We start from the raw sequence: 18,269 nt of genomic DNA on the forward strand, positions 1-18,269 counted from the left end.
GAAGCAGGGGCAGTAACTTCTACGCTCCACCAAAAGTTGAAATTTGTAACAAATGGAAAATTGGTAACAATAAGTGGAGAACAAGCCTTGATGGTGAGCCATTTATCCAATTTCTCTTTCATCAGTGCTGATGATGTGGAAGGAACTCCGTTCCAAGGTCTCTCTTTAGAAGACGAATCTTCCAAAACGAAAGCATCAATCTCTTCTTACAAAGAGGCAGTGAAAGTAGTGAAAGATGGAACTACCACTGGCTGGGGGCAAGTTGTGATCCCTACCAAGAATGAAACTAGAGCAGGACTCGGATGTCCACCAATGTTCTCAAACTGCACCAAGAAGGATGAAACCCTTCGTCCGATCAAAGAAACATTCATTAGTGGAGGATTCCTTAACCCAATTCCTCAAGAGGTTAATGTCCTTATCGAAGAATGTATCGAAGAAGGTCGCTCCGATGATGAAGAAGAATGGAAATGTTATCTCAATGACTCAGGATATATATCTCAGGAAGAACCATATCCTCCTTCGGAGAAACCCAAAGGCAAAAAAACTGAGCCTGTTCCTGCAGAGATCTGGGACACCTTGGGACAACCAAGTGGAAAATTTGATTATATGGTGAAATATACTGCACCTGAAAGTTACAAGATTGCGATTGAGGATATCCAACCAACTGGATGGGGAGATTCCTTTGAATATAATAGTCAACCAGAAGAGGCTTATCAGCCCTGTCATTTTTCTCAGCAGCCTGAAATTACTGAAGATTTCGGATTTAATGCATCTGCCAAGGTTTATAATCCTGAAGGTGGTTATTATCACATAAATGCCATTTTTGAAGATGAGGGGGAAGATGGTCCCGCAGCTGACTCAGAAAGCGTCGCTGACAATGAGTCTCTTCATCCTGAAGACTGGGAAATACATCCTGAAAATTCTGAAGATTGTGACTCGTCTTATGCTCTTCAAGAGGTAGAAGAAGACCGTTTCAACTCTACAAAGAACAAGGTTGACAAACCAGGACCTTCAAATCCTGCTCGACCAGCGGTCAATGTCAAAACTGAAGATAATTCTGGGGAGAATTTTCCTAAATACATAATGCACAGAGGAGTTCGTTGCTACTGGAAGGCTGTCGACGTTCCGAATGTTGTTCGCCGCTCAAAGTAATCACCTCGCTGTTATTTTGACCTCCTGCCTTGCCCAAAGCAGAGAGATGTTTTATAGGGCTTTGCTTTTAAATGTTTCGCCCAAATAACTTTGTGTATAGGGCTTTGTTTTAAAAAGTTTCCCTCTTTGTCCTGCCCAAGACAAATGAGTTTGTGTTTAGGGCTTTGTTTCAAAAATGAATCATAAATAAAGCGTCATTTTGAATTCCCTACATTATATGTTATATTTTTGCTTTTTCTGGAAATGGTAATCCTAAAAAACCAAAAAATAAAATAAAAAAAACTTTTTCAAAAAAAATCTGCATACACTCTTGCATTCATAAATTTTCTGAAATAGATATAAATCACATGTGCAGATTTACTATTGATAAACCCATTGAATGCAATAACCCTATGCCCTCTCCCAACTTTGAGTTTCCTGTGTTCGAAGCCGAAGAAGAGGAAGAAGAGGAGATCCCGGACGAGATCTCTCGATTACTTAAGCACGAGGAAAGAGCCATTCTGCCTCACAAAGAGCCACTAGAAAAGATCAACTTGGGTTCTGAAGAAGACAAAAAAGAAGTGACCATTGGATCGCTGCTTGATACTGATATCAAGAGTAAGTTGACAGACCTTCTCAAAGAATATGTTGACGTGTTTGCCTGGTCCTACCAAGACATGCCTGGGTTGGATACCAATATTGTTCAGCATTACTTACCATTGAAGCCAGAATGTCCGCCGGTTAAGCAGAAATTGCGAAGGACTCACCCTGATATGTCTAACAAGATCAAAACAGAAGTTCAAAAGCAACTCGACGCAGGTTTTCTTGTCACTTCTGAGTATCCTCAATGGTTGGCTAACATAGTGCCAGTTCCGAAGAAAGATGGCAAGGTCAGAATGTGTGTTGACTACCGTGACTTGAACAAAGCCAGTCCAAAAGATGACTTTCCATTACCACATATTGACATGCTGGTTGATAACACTGCTAAGTTCAACGTCTTTTCCTTCATGGACGGGTTCTCCGGTTATAATCAGATCAAGATGGCTCCCGAAGACATGGAGAAGACATCTTTCATCACCCCATGGGGTACCTTTTGCTACAAAGTGATGCCGTTTGGATTAAAAAATGCAGGCGCAACTTACCAAAGGGCAATGACTACTCTCTTTCATGACATGATGCATAAAGAAATTGAAGTTTATGTAGACGACATGATAGCCAAGTCCAGCACAGAAGAAGAACATATTGAATACCTTTTGAAGTTGTTTCAACGACTAAGGAAATATCAGCTTCGCTTGAATCCTAACAAATGTACTTTTGGGGTTAGATCTGGAAAACTCTTGGGTTTCATTGTCAGCCAAAGAGGTATTGAAGTAGATCCCGACAAAGTCAGAGCTATTCAAAAGATGCCTGCACCAAAGACTGAAAAACAAGTAAGAGGATTTCTCGGACGATTGAACTATATCTCCAGATTCATCTCTCAAATGACTGCTACTTGTGGGCCAATTTTCAAGCTTCTCCGCAAAGATCAAGGGGTTGTATGGACTGAAGATTGCCAGAAAGCGTTTGACAGTATCAAAGAGTACCTGTTAGAACCACCAATATTGATTCCTCCAGTTGAAGGGAGACCATTAATCATGTACCTTACCGTGTTGGAAGAATCCATGGGTTGTATGCTTGGACAACAAGATGAAACCGGTAAGAAGGAGCATGCCATCTATTACCTGAGTAAGAAATTCACAGACTGTGAGTCTCGTTACTCCATGCTCGAAAAAACATGTTGTGCTTTGGCTTGGGCTTCAAAACGTCTCCGCCAATACATGATCAACAATACTACTTGGTTAATCTCCAAAATGGATCCGATCAAGTATGTCTTTGAAAAGCCTGCATTAACAGGAAGGATTGCCCGATGGCAAATGCTATTATCCGAATATGACATTGAATACCGTGCTCAAAAAGCGGTCAAAGGAAGCATTCTCGCCGATCATTTGGCGCATCAACCTATCAATGAATATCAATCTCTCAAGTTTGACTTTCCTGATGAAGATGTCATGTACTTGAAGATGAAAGATTGTAACGAACCGTTACCTGAAGAAGGTCCTGAGCCTGGATCAAGATGGGGCCTAATTTTCGACGGAGCAGTAAACGCTTTTGGAAATGGAATTGGGGCAATCATCATCACTCCCAAGGGTACTCATATCCCGTTCTCCGCCAGATTGCTATTTGATTGCACCAACAACATCGCAGAATATGAAGCTTGTATCATGGGTCTCGAAGAAGCCATTGATTTAAGGATCAAGATCCTAGACATATATGGAGATTCCGCTCTCGTGATCAACCAAATCAAAGACAAATGGGAAACTTACCACCCTGGCTTGATTCCTTACAGAGATTATGCAAGACGTCTGTTGACTTTCTTCAACAAGGTTGAATTGCATCATATACCTCGAGATCAGAATCGAATGGCAGACGCCTTGGCTACTCTATCTTCCATGTTCAAAGTCAGTCACTGGAATGATGTGCCTAAAGTCAGAATCACGCGCCTTGAAAGGCCCGCCTATGTGTTTGCGACTGAAGCAGTTGTCGATGATAAACCGTGGTTCCACGACATCAAACGCTTCCTTCAAACTCAAGAGTACCCGCTTGGGGCATCAAACAAAGATAAGAAAACTCTAAGGAGACTTTCTGGCAGTTTCTTCCTGAACGGAGATGTGCTATACAAAAGAAACTTCGACATGGTTTTGCTCAGATGCGTGGACAGACACGAAGCAGACATGTTAATGCATGAAGTGCACGAAGGGTCCTTTGGAACTCATTCAAATGGACATGCAATGTCCAAAAAGATCTTAAGAGCAGGATACTATTGGTTGACAATGGAATCTGACTGTTACAAACACGTGAAGAGATGTCACAAGTGCCAGATCTATGCAGATAAGATCCATGTGCCACCGACTCTACTCAACGTTCTCTCATCTCCGTGGCCTTTTTCCATGTGGGGTATCGACATGATTGGAATGATCGAACCAAAAGCTTCAAACGGTCATCGTTTCATCTTAGTAGCAATTGATTACTTCACCAAATGGGTCGAAGCAGCATCTTACGCCAATGTTACAAGACAAGTGGTTGTGAGGTTTATCAAGAATAACATCATTTGCCGATATGGTATTCCCAGCAAGATCATTACTGACAATGGTTCAAACTTGAACAATAAAATGATGAAAGAATTGTGTGAGGAATTCAAGATTGAGCATCATAACTCTTCTCCTTACAGACCAAAAATGAACGGCGCCGTTGAAGCTGCCAACAAGAACATTAAGAAGATCGTCCAGAAAATGGTCGTCACTTACAAAGACTGGCATGAAATGCTGCCATTTGCTTTACATGGGTACCGTACTTCAGTGCGTACTTCAACAGGGGCAACTCCCTTTTCTCTAGTATACGGCATGGAAGCTGTGCTCCCCGTAGAAGTTGAAATCCCATCAATGAGAGTCCTCATGGAGACTAAGTTATCAGAGGCTGAATGGTGTCAAAGCAGATACGATCAGTTGAACTTAATCGAAGAAAAACGTATGACTGCTCTATGCCATGGACAGTTATACCAAGCAAGGATGAAACAAGCCTTCAACAAAAAGGTTCGACCTCGTGAATTCCAAGAAGGCGACCTCGTGCTTAAAAAGATCTTGTCTTTTCAACCAGATTCTAGGGGCAAATGGTCTCCTAATTACGAAGGCCCGTATGTTGTCAAAAGAACATTTTCTGGCGGCGCCATGATTCTTACAACCATGGATGGTGATAAACTCCCACATCCTGTGAATGCTGATGCAGTCAAGAAATACTTTGTCTAAAAAATACAAAAGAACAGCTCGGTAAGTTGAAAACCCGCAAAGGGCGACTTAGGCAAAAATGAGCGTCTCGGTGGACTGAAAACCTGAAAGGGCGGTCCAGGCAAAAATTAGAGACAAAAAAAAGAAAAAAATTCATCCTGGTAGATTGAAAACCTGAAAGGGCAATCTAGGCAAAAATTAAGGATTTATGACAAAGTAACTGCATCAGTCCGTACTTCGTCACCTGAGGAGTCTTCTTCATCAAAGGAACTTCGATCGAATCATTGCCAATCTGAAGCGACAAGCACAGTTGGAACTCAAAGTTGTTGGGGGGAATAGTGGTTATTGCTTTCAATGTAGCCTTTTCCGCATAATTACCATTTCCAACTTTTGTAAATACTCCATGGAATCACGCCTTTAGCTGATTTCCATCCTATTAAATAAATTTGAGCCTTGTGCCCATTTGTTTGCAATCTCTAATTTCTTTTAGCTTTCAAAATGACGCTTTAATTGTGTTATTCACTTTTGAAACAAAAAAAGAAAAAAAGAAAAATAAGTTTTAAATGAATTTACTTCACTTTTCTTTTTCAAAATAAAAGCGAAATTTTCCTTTGAGTTGTGAACAACAGAAGGAACATCAACAGCTATCTCCATAGGACGAAGCTCTTCTATCCCCAGTGAAGAGGATCTTTTATCCCCAGTGAAGAAGATTTTCCATCTCCAGTGAAGAAGGTTCTTCCATCTCAATGAGAAAAGATGCTCATCTTCCCCAGAGAAGTTTAAAGCACACAGCATCATTCATCACCCGTGTTATCTACACCGTGTTGAAGAACATTCGCCAAGTATCTGGTTATGTTGCGACGTCGGTCCTTCTCCAGTATATACTTCTTTGTCTGTCAGTATTATTAGCATGCATGCTACATTCATGACATTCATCATTCATACATATTTGCATCATTCATGCATTCTTGCATTTTTCAATAATCGCTTGTTCAGGATATATCTATCCCAAAAAAGTAAAGAAAAAAGGAAAAAAAAAGAAGAAGAAAAAAAAAGGAAAAAAGAAAAAGAAACAAGTATGGGCGTGTCATCTCTCCAAATAGATTGTCACCCATAAGCAGAAAGAATACCATTTGTTTCTCCAGTTCCCCACTGAGATCATTCCTCGTGGAAGAAGGTTGCTTTAGTTTCTTCTCTCAAAACAAAGGAGAAAATCCCCAGTTGAGTTCATTCCTCATGGGTACAAAGTCTTGTTTGACTGTCTCTTTCCAATTCATTCTTGGTTAGAACTTTGTCTTTACCAGAGATTCAAATTCCGATTCCTCAAATAGAGTCGTGAAAAATAGAACCATAAACAATAGCCTCATCATCTGAGCAGTTTATGTTTCTTTCAAAAATTTCCTCTCAAGGAATTCAATCATGAAGATCATTTGACGATCAGGGCCTTATTACTGTTCACAAAGCTGAATAACCAGTAATTTCCCTAGCAAAGTCTCCAGGATCATTTTGTCACTTGGCTGATAATTGATCATGTCTTCAAAAACCACTATCACGAGGCTGGTAGTCGGTAACTTTTTGTTCTGGTTATATTATTAAACATGTCTATCACCATGCTGATAGTCGGTAATATTAACCGAACCTTTGAAACTATTTTTACCTTGTCAAGTCTATCACCATGCTGATAGTCGGTAATACAGTTTCACACCTTTCACCTTCGCATTATTAAACAAGTCTATCCCCATGCTGATAGCCGATAATGCCGATAGGTAAGCTTTTCTTACAAAGCTATCATTCCCCGGTGAAGCATACACTTGCTTTCCCGAAAAGGAAAAACGGATTCTCTTCCTAAAACGGATTGAGACATCCTTCTCAAACCTCTTTTCCCCAGCGGAGTCAGTTTTGATATTCCCTCGGTAAAGATATCCTTGCATCATTCGCAATTTTGGTATCTTAGGTCCAAAATTCGCGTCTTCTGATATTTAAGTCTCTTCCACCCTATCAAAATAAAGATTTTCAATCTTCATGTCTCAGGTTGAAGAAACTTAAATAGGGGCATCTGTCATACCCCAATTTTTGACCTAAGATACCACCTCATATCATTTGCATATGCATCATCTGCATCTCTAACAAATTGCATAGCTTGTGTTTGCTACTTGTGACTCAGCAGGGATTTAATCAAGAGATCACTCATCAGTGCAAGTAACAATCAATTAGGGTTTTGTTCTCCCTTCATCTCAAATGAATCATCTTCATCAACAATCAACATTTGGTCCTCAGAGATTCATGTCAACAAGCTCAACAGCTTTGAATCGACCAGACTAGGGTTTTGCCTGAAGACAACATACTCCTGACTTTTGCTCAGAATTTGACCTAATGGCTTGGGACATGACCTCAAGACCCCAAGTGCATCATTTTGACCTAATCCATTGGCTCATAACATCTCCTACACAAAGATTGATCAGACAAATCCTCAGATCAGGGTTTTGAACTATCAGGGACTAAAATCAGGGATCACATTTGGGAAACCCTAAAAATCCCCAGGAAGTCAATCAAAGGTCTCAATTATCCTCAAATAATCCCTATGACAATATCCAATGGAAATTGCATCTCAATTCAAGACCTACAGTCATCAATCTCATCAGGTCGACAATTAGGGTTTTTGACCTAATTCACTGAACAACTGACTTTTTAATCAGGACATGGTGCCACAACTCAAAACATGGCTCAATATCCTCTAATGCTTCAATGTGATCCATTCATACCATTCATATGGTGAGGATAGCATGTTTCATTTGAAATCTCCAGAAATGCGATTCGTCTGAAAAAGTCAACTGTACAAGATCACCATTGACTTTTGGGGAATTTTGGTCAACCATGACTTTTGAAGTTGAAAATCATCAATATATGAAGTATGAAGTCATTTGATCAAGAAAAATCAAGAAAATCAATCAAGAATCAAAAAGTCAAAGTTTGACTTTCATACTTAGAAAATTTTTCTAAGTGTTTTTTATGGTTTTTTCCAAACTTTGGAGGGGAATAACTCAAAATTTCACCTACAAACTGAAAAAAAACTTCCAACATGAAAGTTGTAGATTTTGATCCAATAAACAACTTTGACACATATAAATTTTTTCCATAAGATCAACCATTTAAGAGATATGGAGCTTCAAAGTTGACATCTTTTGAAAATTTCACTTAAAACTTCATTTTCTTCAAAGTTCATGGAACTTTTTCACCCATTTCCTTAAAGGTCTTGAAGAAACTTTCAACTAGGGTTTTGAAGTGTGTAACATGAGCTTTCCAAAATGTCCAAGAGCATGAAAAAATATGGAGTGTAGCTATGGTTTTGAATTATGCATTTAGTGATCATTTTCACTTGAATTTTCACCATTTTTCACTAAGTTTCAAGACTACATTGCCTATAGTCCAAGTAATGATGCAAAGAGGCAATAATTGAAGATATTTTCTCTGATTTGAGATCAGAATGGAAGAGGATAAGAAGCTTGAGTTTTAACCATGGTTTGGTCACTTTAACCATTTTGCATTAAATGTAAAAGATTCCTTTTTATCTCTTAAGCCAAATCATCAAACTTTGATCAAGTTGCAAAGCTCTTCATTCAGAATCCTTGGCCTATAAATAGAGGTCCAAAACTCATTCAAATTCACACCAAAACCTCACAATTATAGGTTTTCTCTCTTCTTTCTTGAATTACAAGTCATGTGTTTCAAAGTGAGGTAGAAAACTCAACCTCCAAACCTTGCAAGTTCTGAACAAAGTGATGCTTCCCACAACTTCTAAATGTCAAATGTGATGTGTTTGAATCACTCATACACCCAAAAACACCTCAAATCTCAGAATCACTACCTCACTTCCATAATTGCATATATTGAACCTTATCATGCCAAAATCCATACCAAGCCATATCTGTCCAAACTAACACTCCTAACACCATCCATATACTTCATATGAATGATCCAAACACTCACCAGCAATCTGAAACACCTCCATCTTCAAATTCGATTCATACTTGAAGCAACTGCAGTTCGGGTGCCATGGCCATGCTCAGATGAATTCAGCTTGTTCCAGACATCCAGACACCTTCCATAATCATCATTGAAGCTATCCAGATTGATACAAAGCATCTGTAACACTTATATTGAAGAATCAAATCTCCAGTTTGGCCGTTTTTGAAGGTAAGTCACTTGAACTTCAAACTCTATCATACATGCATCATAAATGAAAAACTGCCATGCCATCTTGTTTCTGCATATGTATGGATCATTAACCCTCAATCAATTGCAACTTATCATGCACACACACGATTTCAGATTGAAACTCAAAATTAGGTTCTTCGTGTTCATCAGAAAATTGATAGCCTTAGAGATAAAATAAATGCAATTAAATGATACCATCATGTTCCTGGTGAAAAATCGAGCAAGATAGGCTATTCACTCGATCCAAACAATTCAGTTTTCAGAATTTTCAAATTTGAATTGGGTATGTGTTCTTGGCGCCAGATTTTGAAACTGAAATTAGAAATTGATTCAAAAATATAATTGATTCGTTGCAAATACTAAACAGACCACGCGCGTGGTCCAGTTGGTCATGTTTTTGAGTAGTGAGCGTGAGGTCGTGGGTTCAACACTCATGGGGGCCAAAACCAATTTTTTGACACTATTTTTCTTTCATTTTTTACACAACTTCACTTAATTATTTAACCAATCAAATCAATTTATTTTTGCTTCATTTTTTGAACACTTCTTATTTAATATACATATTTTAAGAATATCAAAAAAAATCATCAAAAAATATTTATTTGATACATTTTTAATAGTTTTAAAATGACTTGTTTTTAAGTAATTTTAATACTTTTAAATATTATTTTTCATTTGATTTTCAAAATTAATCATTTGTAAATACTTTTTGAAGCAAACCCTAATCATCTAAATGTTAATTGAAGACAATCTTTTTGTTTATCTTGATTAATTTGACTTCTTTCAAAATTCAAATCGTTTTAAAACGAGCGATCGCGATTCTTTTCAAAAACAATAAACCATTTCTTTTTGAAACTATTGATTAAATCTTTTTAATTGATTAATTGATTTTCAAAACGAAGTGGGGCCTCTCGAATATTAGAGAGTATAAGTCCCTTTCGTTTTTCTTTGTACAGTTTTTAACAGAAAACTTTTTCCAAATTGCTTCCAAACAGTTCTTTCAAAAAACATTCAAATCATTTTCAAAACCGTCCACCCTGTTTTATGAAAATAAAACAGGGGCCTCTCGAATATTAGAGAGTATAAGACCCACTCCTTTTTCCTTTTATACAGTTTTTCTTTGTACAGAAAACTCTTTCAAAACAATACTTTTCAAACTGTTTTCAAAACAACAAACGACGCGTCTGTAAATAAAACAATCAACCATGTTTTTGTAAATATACCATGGGCCTCCATGTAGGTATAAGTCCCAAGCCCCTTTTGTACATACCCATTCCTGTACATGAAATTAGGTATTTCATTGTACACACACATTTTTGTACATATCTTGATCTGTTTTTTAACTTTGAATAACAAAAAAACAAAAATGAAGGTTTCTTTAAATCTTCCCAAAAATACCATGGGCCTCCATGTAGGTATAAGTCCCAAGCCCCTTTGTAAATACCTGTTTACATAGCTTTGAATAAACTCAAGTGGACTTCTCCCCGAGTATGAGTCCCGAGCCCCGTGTATACAAATGGATCATGCTTACAGGTATATTTCCTTCATAAACTCCATTATATACACACACTTTGTCATATATGTATAACTGTTCATATTTGTTCATGTACCTGTTCATGTTTGTTCGTACTTGTTCATACTTGTGATTGTGTTATATGCTTATTCAACTTAGTACAACACTAGGTTCCCCATAGCCTCCTATTGGGCTTCGTGCAAAGAATCTCCCTAGTTTAGGTTAGGACATAGAGTATGGTTTCCCGGTGAAATCGCTCTAAGAGCTCAAACCAACTATACCATGCCTCCCCTTGGGCTTTGTACAAACGAGTGACCCTCCCATAGCCTCCTCTTGGGCTTACAATGCAAGGACCCTGGATTGTCCCTCCCATAGCCTCCTCTTGGGCTTACAATGCAAGGACCCTCGGATAGCCTCCTCTTGGGCTTCGTACAAGGACCCACGGGCTTCTTATAAGCATCCCCAATATCCAAATCAAATACCCTAGGAGATTAGACATTTTTCATCTCTATGCTAGGAGTATCTCTTATATATCATCACAAACAATCAATCAATCAAACTTTTTCTTGCCACAAGGCTGGCTAATCAATCAAACTTTTTTGCCACAAGGCTGGCTAATCAATCAAACTGTTTTACCACCGTACTGGATGATTAATCAAAGTTTTTGTCACAAGGCTGACTTCATTGAAACTTTTGCCACGAGGCTGGCTGATTAATCAAAACTTTTTGTCACAAGGCTGACTTCATTGAAAGTTTTTGCCACAAGGCTGGTTAAACAAACAAAAATCAAACAGATGTATGTGATGATATAGATTAGATACATCTAGCATTTAGACGACATTTGTCTATTTTCCTTTGCTTCCACTAGCATAAGTGGGAACTACGATTGCTCTGACTTTCTCAACATCCCTTTGAGAATACGTAGGCACAAGGTCGATCCTTGGCGAGCAAAACAAAACAAAAAAAAAACCATTCAAACCTTAGCACCCGTAGACCCCGAGCTACAGATGCTCTGATTCCCTCTAAGGGATATGTATGCAGAGGATCGCGATGATCTTTGCGAGCATAATCAAACAAACACCTTAGGTCCCACCTATTTCACAACAGAACCTTCACCGTAACATAGAATGAAAAAACAATAAAGAACCCTGTAGAGTACTACAGATACGTTGGGTGCTAATACCTTCCCTTCGTATAACCAACCCTCTTACCCAAGATCTCCCCCCACTTTTAGGTTATTGCAGCTTTTTTCCTTTTCCTCCTTTGGAAATAATAAAAAGTTTGGTCGATACAAAAGAAAAATCATTTTTTATGAACACTCGAGCCCAAAGAAGGCATCAGGTGTCTCATCCCACAAAAAAGAGGAACAAAACGGTTTTTCGCCCGCGACACATCTCATCAGGTTAGAGATGGTGGAGGGAGTGATTCTAATGTGGGCACTTCGAACCTCAGAGACTATAGTGGTTCTGCCTTCCGGATCTATGCGTAGAGACACAAACATCCAAAAGTCTGCTAACATGTTGGGATAAACAGGTCCCTCTAGGATTTCATAGTAGAAATCAAGTTCTTGGTTAGCAAAAAGGGCACTGATGCTTATGAAATTTTCCTCAAGTTCTTCTTCAGAGAGTTTGAACTCCTTTTTTATGCAAGCCCTAATGTTATTGTGAGTGAGGGGTAGTGCCATGTGGAGAAGAGAAGTTTGAAAAGGGTTTTTCTGACTCTGTGTTTGAGAGAATGCAAGAAGAGAAACGAAGTTTTGGACAAGAGTTTTGAAGCAAGCGTGAAGAAAGAAGTATAATGCTAATCCTTTATATAGATCTGGGGCAATAAAGGAACGGTTCAATTTTAATGATTGATTAGACTGCGTTTGGTATTCCAAAGAGAAGTTATGGCTTCCGCCGTTTCCCGCCCTTGGAAGTTGATATGTAATCATGAATAACTGGTGCACGCACGTCTCAAAGAGACGTTTTGAAGAAAGTGACGTCATCACTTAATGATGGTTACGGCTAAGGGAGTAGAAACGTCAAGTCTAGGCTAAAAGGGTTGCGAAGGATAGTCAGGTCACGTGCTTACATTTATTAAAATTAATGTGACAATACAAAAAATATATTTTTGCAAGTTTGGAGAAGTGCTAGGGCATTACTTACGACAATTGCAAAATAAAATATGTGGGGAGATTGAAAGACAAAAGTTGCACATATATATATATATATATATATATATATATATATATATATATATATATATATATATATATATATATATATATATATATTCCTGGAGGAATTCGATTACAAAACAAAATAAGTGCGCATTACAAAAGGAAGTACAAGGTTCGAAACGACTAATTGAAATCCCCAGGAAGATTGTCCTTTATCTTCGAATACTAAACCTCCCATGAAGACATGCGAAGTTCAATCAAAGCCCGTTGTTTCTTCAATTCTTCGATTTCGAGCACTAGTTTCTGCGCAGCTTCGAAATGCTTGATTCCTAAATGTGCAACTTCAGTCAATTCCTGCTCATTGATTTGTTGAATTGTTGCCTGACGAGATTCAGCTTCTTTTATCTTCTCTTCGAGCTTAGTAATTTCCTGCTTCCAGGATTTGATATTCTGCTCACATTCGTCATACTCTTTTTGTTTCTCTGAGCGTTTAAGCTTGAGAGCGTCGCCCTTCTTCGTCGCATCAGTAACAGCTTTCCAAGAAGAACTATGAGAAGCCGCCTTTGTAGTAAGTTGTTCATCAACATTTCGCTTTCGAAGAATGTTTAACTGAAGCTGTTCGATCAGAGAACCCAGCAAAACAATCACCTCTGAGACTTCTTTGGAAACCAGAAATAGATCCACCTTCTTCAAAAGTTGGTTTAAGCTATGACATTTGGTAGGGTCCTTACTTAGAACTTCAACAAGGTTGGTTTCAAAGAACTTTTCCTTTATCTGATGAAGGAGACTAGGAATATCATCTTTGTCACCAGACTCCGCTTGAACAGTTGAAGAAGCTTCGAGCCCAAGAGGCGAAATGCTATCAATATTCATCATGGCCTTGAGGAAGTTGAGGGGGTCAGTTTGTTTAAGTTTCTCCAATTCTGAAGGGGTAGGCTTTGCTGGGGCAGGTGTCGAAGTAGTTTCAGGAGAAACTATGGTCCCAAAGGGTGAAGTTTCGTGAGGACCAGCTGTGGCTAGTTTGGAAGTTTCCTCCATAGCATCTTGTTCAGATACAGTATCCTCACTGCCAGTTGGGTGTCCAGCTGCATTGTTACTACCTGAACATTGACGATCTGCTCCCATATTTTCGCTTTTGTGGGTAGGAGGAGAATCATCAGTTGAATGGCTTTCTTCAACTGGCATAGTAGGAATAATGGTTGCAAGGGGCTGAGCATCTTCGACAACTGGAGAAAGCACGTGAGATTTGTCTGCATTGAGTAATTAGAACACATTATGATGGGAAGGTTGCAAGAAATCTGTTTGTCATAAGAAAGAACATGCACTTACCTTGGAGATTATCAAGGTCGATGGTGAGATTGAAGGCTTTGAGATCAGAAGTGGCTGTGCCAACATCATCCTACAATCATAAGGTAAAATGTTAACTTAATTGTTTAAGTTAAAATTTATAGAGATGATTATGTTGTGAAATCCAAATACCTTGGTTGGAATGTTATCTGGACTCGAGTTGTGGCTCTCTACAACAAGAACGTTACTACCACCTTTTAAAGGTGATTCTTCGGAAGATACCTTATCAGCCGGTGATGTAATTTTCGAAGATCCAGACCCCTTTTCTTTTCCTAAAGGAGTGACAGCCTTCTGTCTTTTCTTGTGGGCTTGTCTAGTACGAGGAGGAGATTTGTCTTCATCGTCTGAAACAACTGTTTGAGAAGCTTTTCGCTTCGAATGTACCGGGGGTTTCGAAGTCTGAAGAATATAAATTGAGCAAAGTAAGTACTATTCACAGGATATACAAATGGAATATAAGGTATGTGTATACCGTGAGTTTCTTGCCGGTCGTGGTAGAATCACTCCCACTTGTCTTGTTGCTCTTCGAAACTCCAGAATCCTTTTGTACAGCGGCTTCTTTGATCTTTCTCTTTCGAGCAACGACTGTAGTTGAAACTGGAATCAGTATTTCAGCGAAAAAAAAAAGAAAAGTTAGTCGAAAGTTGTCTAAACCCAAACCTTCAGGTATTGGAGTCAAGACACGAACATGTTCAAGATCTATATGAAGATGTCCTTTGAAAGTATCCAGGGTATGCTTAGTCGGGACCACTCGTTCAGCGCGTTTTTTAGTGCTTTCCTGAAGAATTTTAAAAGCGTTCCCACACACGAACCAGTCTGGGAAAGGAGGGCTTAAAGCCACACCAAAATCAGCACTTGGCAGTGGAGGGAATTTTGGAGGATTAAGTTTGAAAGCCACTTCATAACGCAGTTTTGGTCGAACAGACGAGGGCAGTTTCAACTTATCCAGTTTAGCAGAAAACTTTTCGCGTAAAATGACTGCAGCTTCACGAACGGTCCTACTAAGATCATCAGGCCTGTAAATAGTATCAAAGAATTTTTTAAAGGCTTGGATTTCTTTAATATGAGTCGAAGTACCTTTGTGAAAGTTTTCCTGCACATCAGCAAAAGCTTCAGTTAGTTCTCGAGTAAGGCTCTCAGCATCGAAGATTTGCATGGTGTAGTAATCTGTCCACCATTGTTGGAAATCTGGAGTAGAATAAAAGGAAGGTTCGAAAGGAACAGCAGAGAGATTGGTAACACTAGTGTATCTGGCGATTTTTGATTCACACTCATCTTCAGCTAGATACAAAGTATGTAGACACATATGGTTCCTTTTCTCATATAGGCATTTGGGTTTTATTTGAACCAATCCAAATTGTCTCTATACCAGATTTGGTTGGTAGCAGAGAAGAATACATTGGCCTTTGGAGGGTCGAAAACGGTGATAGAATAGCCTTGGGGTAAGAAAAGCTTTCCAAATAATCATGGATTCAGTTTGTTGATCTGGGGACATTGCTGGAAACCTTCGAGTGAACCATTCAGGACCCACTGTCCTTTGTACGAATGGAGCCATTGAAGGGCTAAATTGATAACACTGAGCAAACAACATGACATATGCTAAAAAATGTTCGCGAAGCTTCCCAGTTTCTTCTTTAGGAGTTAGCAAAGCCAACCTGGTTCCTTCTACAGCTCGATTTTTTATGTTTGGATCTTCTTCATTAACAATACCTCGAAATGGGAGGTGAGCTTCGAAAGTAGCATTGAGCCACAGTTGCAGAAACCAGAAAGGACCAGCAAAGAGCAGAGATCCTGATTCATAACTCTTAACGAGGTTTGTTGCCTCACCAAGGTTTTCATAGAGGAACCCTAAAATTAACTGGCTTAGGTTTAATCTTTTCCCAGCATGTAGTTGATTGGCCATACAAAGATACCTCTTTGCTACCTGTATGGACCTAGAACAGAAAACGCACCTCGAGAGCCATAATGCTAAGAAAGCAATATGCTCTTCGTCTGAGACTACCTCATTATTCTCGTCATGATATTGTTGAATGAACGCAGTGTAAGTAACTGTTGCTTCGTTAAAGTTAATGGTATCAGTATCCATGACATTGGGGTCAAAGGTTTCTCCGGTTGGTCGAAGCCCCGTGATAGCAGCTATGTCGAAAAGAGTGGGGGTGACCATTCCACATGGAAGATGGAAAGTGTTATGGGAAGCATCCCAGAAATGAACTGATGCTACTAACATGTTTTGGTTGTATTCTAAACCTGTTTTGGATAATTGGATTAAGTCATAAATTCCCAGTTGTTTCCAGAAAAGAGCCTTTTGTTTTTCTACTCTTGCTAGCCAGGTGTAGTACAATTCAGGGTCTTTTGCTAAAGGAATTGACCTAAAAACTTTCACAAAATTGGTTACATAGTTTAACCTAATTTTCTCTAAATCTGAAGGGGTTACAGTCGAAGTATCTTCTGCACCATTAGGATCTGCTAAGATTGGACGGCCATCTTCATCTATCTTATTCTTACTAACTAAGGGCCTAGTTTTATAATAAGCAGGAAAGAATTTAATCAAAGCAGAATTACTTTCTCCTGGTAAAGGACCCATGAAGGTATGAGTTTTTCCAGAAAGTTCAAAGGGAATGATTACCTGAGAAGCATAAATGGCGCGCACTTCTACAGTATTTGGGTTTGGTATGTACTCTTGATCCCCCATCTGTGTAGATTTCTGAAGTTTCAAAGCGGGTTGAAGAACGTTTGAGGAAGACGCCATGAGTAAGTTTGATTTGGGAAATGGGTTTGAATGTAATCAGAGACGTTCTTTTCTGTGGAAAGAATGAGTAAATAGAGGTGAAAGTTATGTGAGGGTAGGAGTTCAGGTATTTAAAGGTTTAACGGAAACCCTTTCAAATCTTTTGGGTAAAAGCCAAGAGATACGCGGCAGGCGTTGATTTAATCCAACGGCGGTCGAATAGTTATTAGCTTTACTCATAGTATATAGGAGTAATGATCATGAAGTAAGACCAGAACGTGGGAATGTAAGTTATGAGTAGACATCTTTGAAAATGACAAGACGTTTTGGAAACAGAGTCATAAATGATTATGACGTCAGTTAATAGTCTCGGAACTCTAAAACGAAATCTTATTATAACAAGAAACGCCTATTTCTCTTGTTTTTCGAAACAGGCATTTATTGGGGGCAATTTGTTAGCTGAAGATTTCATTTGAGAAGAATGTCCTTCGAAGATTTGGAATTCAAAGGAAGATGGTTACTGATGATCATCTTTGAAGATAGAAATGGCTACTGATGGCCGTGCTTCGAGAATGATGTTTAAGTTGGAACAAAGATAATGAGCGCCGAAGCTAAATTCGAAAAGAATGGTCTTTGGGACTTAGACATTTTTGCGAAATATGCGAAGTACTGAAGCTTAGCGTGTTTTCGTGGCATTCTCGATTCTGATTACGTTGCCACGCGTCGAAAGAGGATTCAGGCGGGAGGATTTGAATTTCGAAGTAGTTTATATAACTGCACAAAGACAGATGGCATCCCAGGGATTCTCGAAGAATAACGTGGCATCAGATTAGTGTAGGACCGTTAGGGTCAAATTTAGTATAAATAAGGGTCTTAGTATTAGGATTCCGGGTGTTCATTTTGTACAAATCACTCACATATTACTCAAGTATCAAGTGTTAAGAGAAAGAGTTCGCTGAGAAATGTACGTATGACACCAACACCATTTTAAATACATGTGTATTTTTCTTTATTCAAGTATCTTTCGATATTACTGCATTCCATTTACTTTATGTCATTTATATTCCTGCACTCTTTACTTTCATGTCATCTAATTTTCGAAGCATTTAACTTTTCTGCACTTTAAGATTCTTGCACTTTTACAGTTTTGTCTTACGTTTTATCTTTAACTTACCTTTCGCTGATGTTATATTTACGTGTATAACAAGGTGATTGATAATCTTTATTTCCTTGATTAAGTATTTCTTATTTCGAGACACACCAACCATAGACATAATTCGAACTATCATGAATAACAACCTTTTTGACTATGTCCTAGGATCAATCTAGTCGATCCTGCGAGTAACCAAATCA

Source organism: Vicia villosa, linkage group LG5 (genome assembly GCF_029867415.1).
Source record: "Vicia villosa cultivar HV-30 ecotype Madison, WI linkage group LG5, Vvil1.0, whole genome shotgun sequence".
In the NCBI taxonomy this organism is placed as follows: domain Eukaryota; kingdom Viridiplantae; phylum Streptophyta; class Magnoliopsida; order Fabales; family Fabaceae; genus Vicia; species Vicia villosa.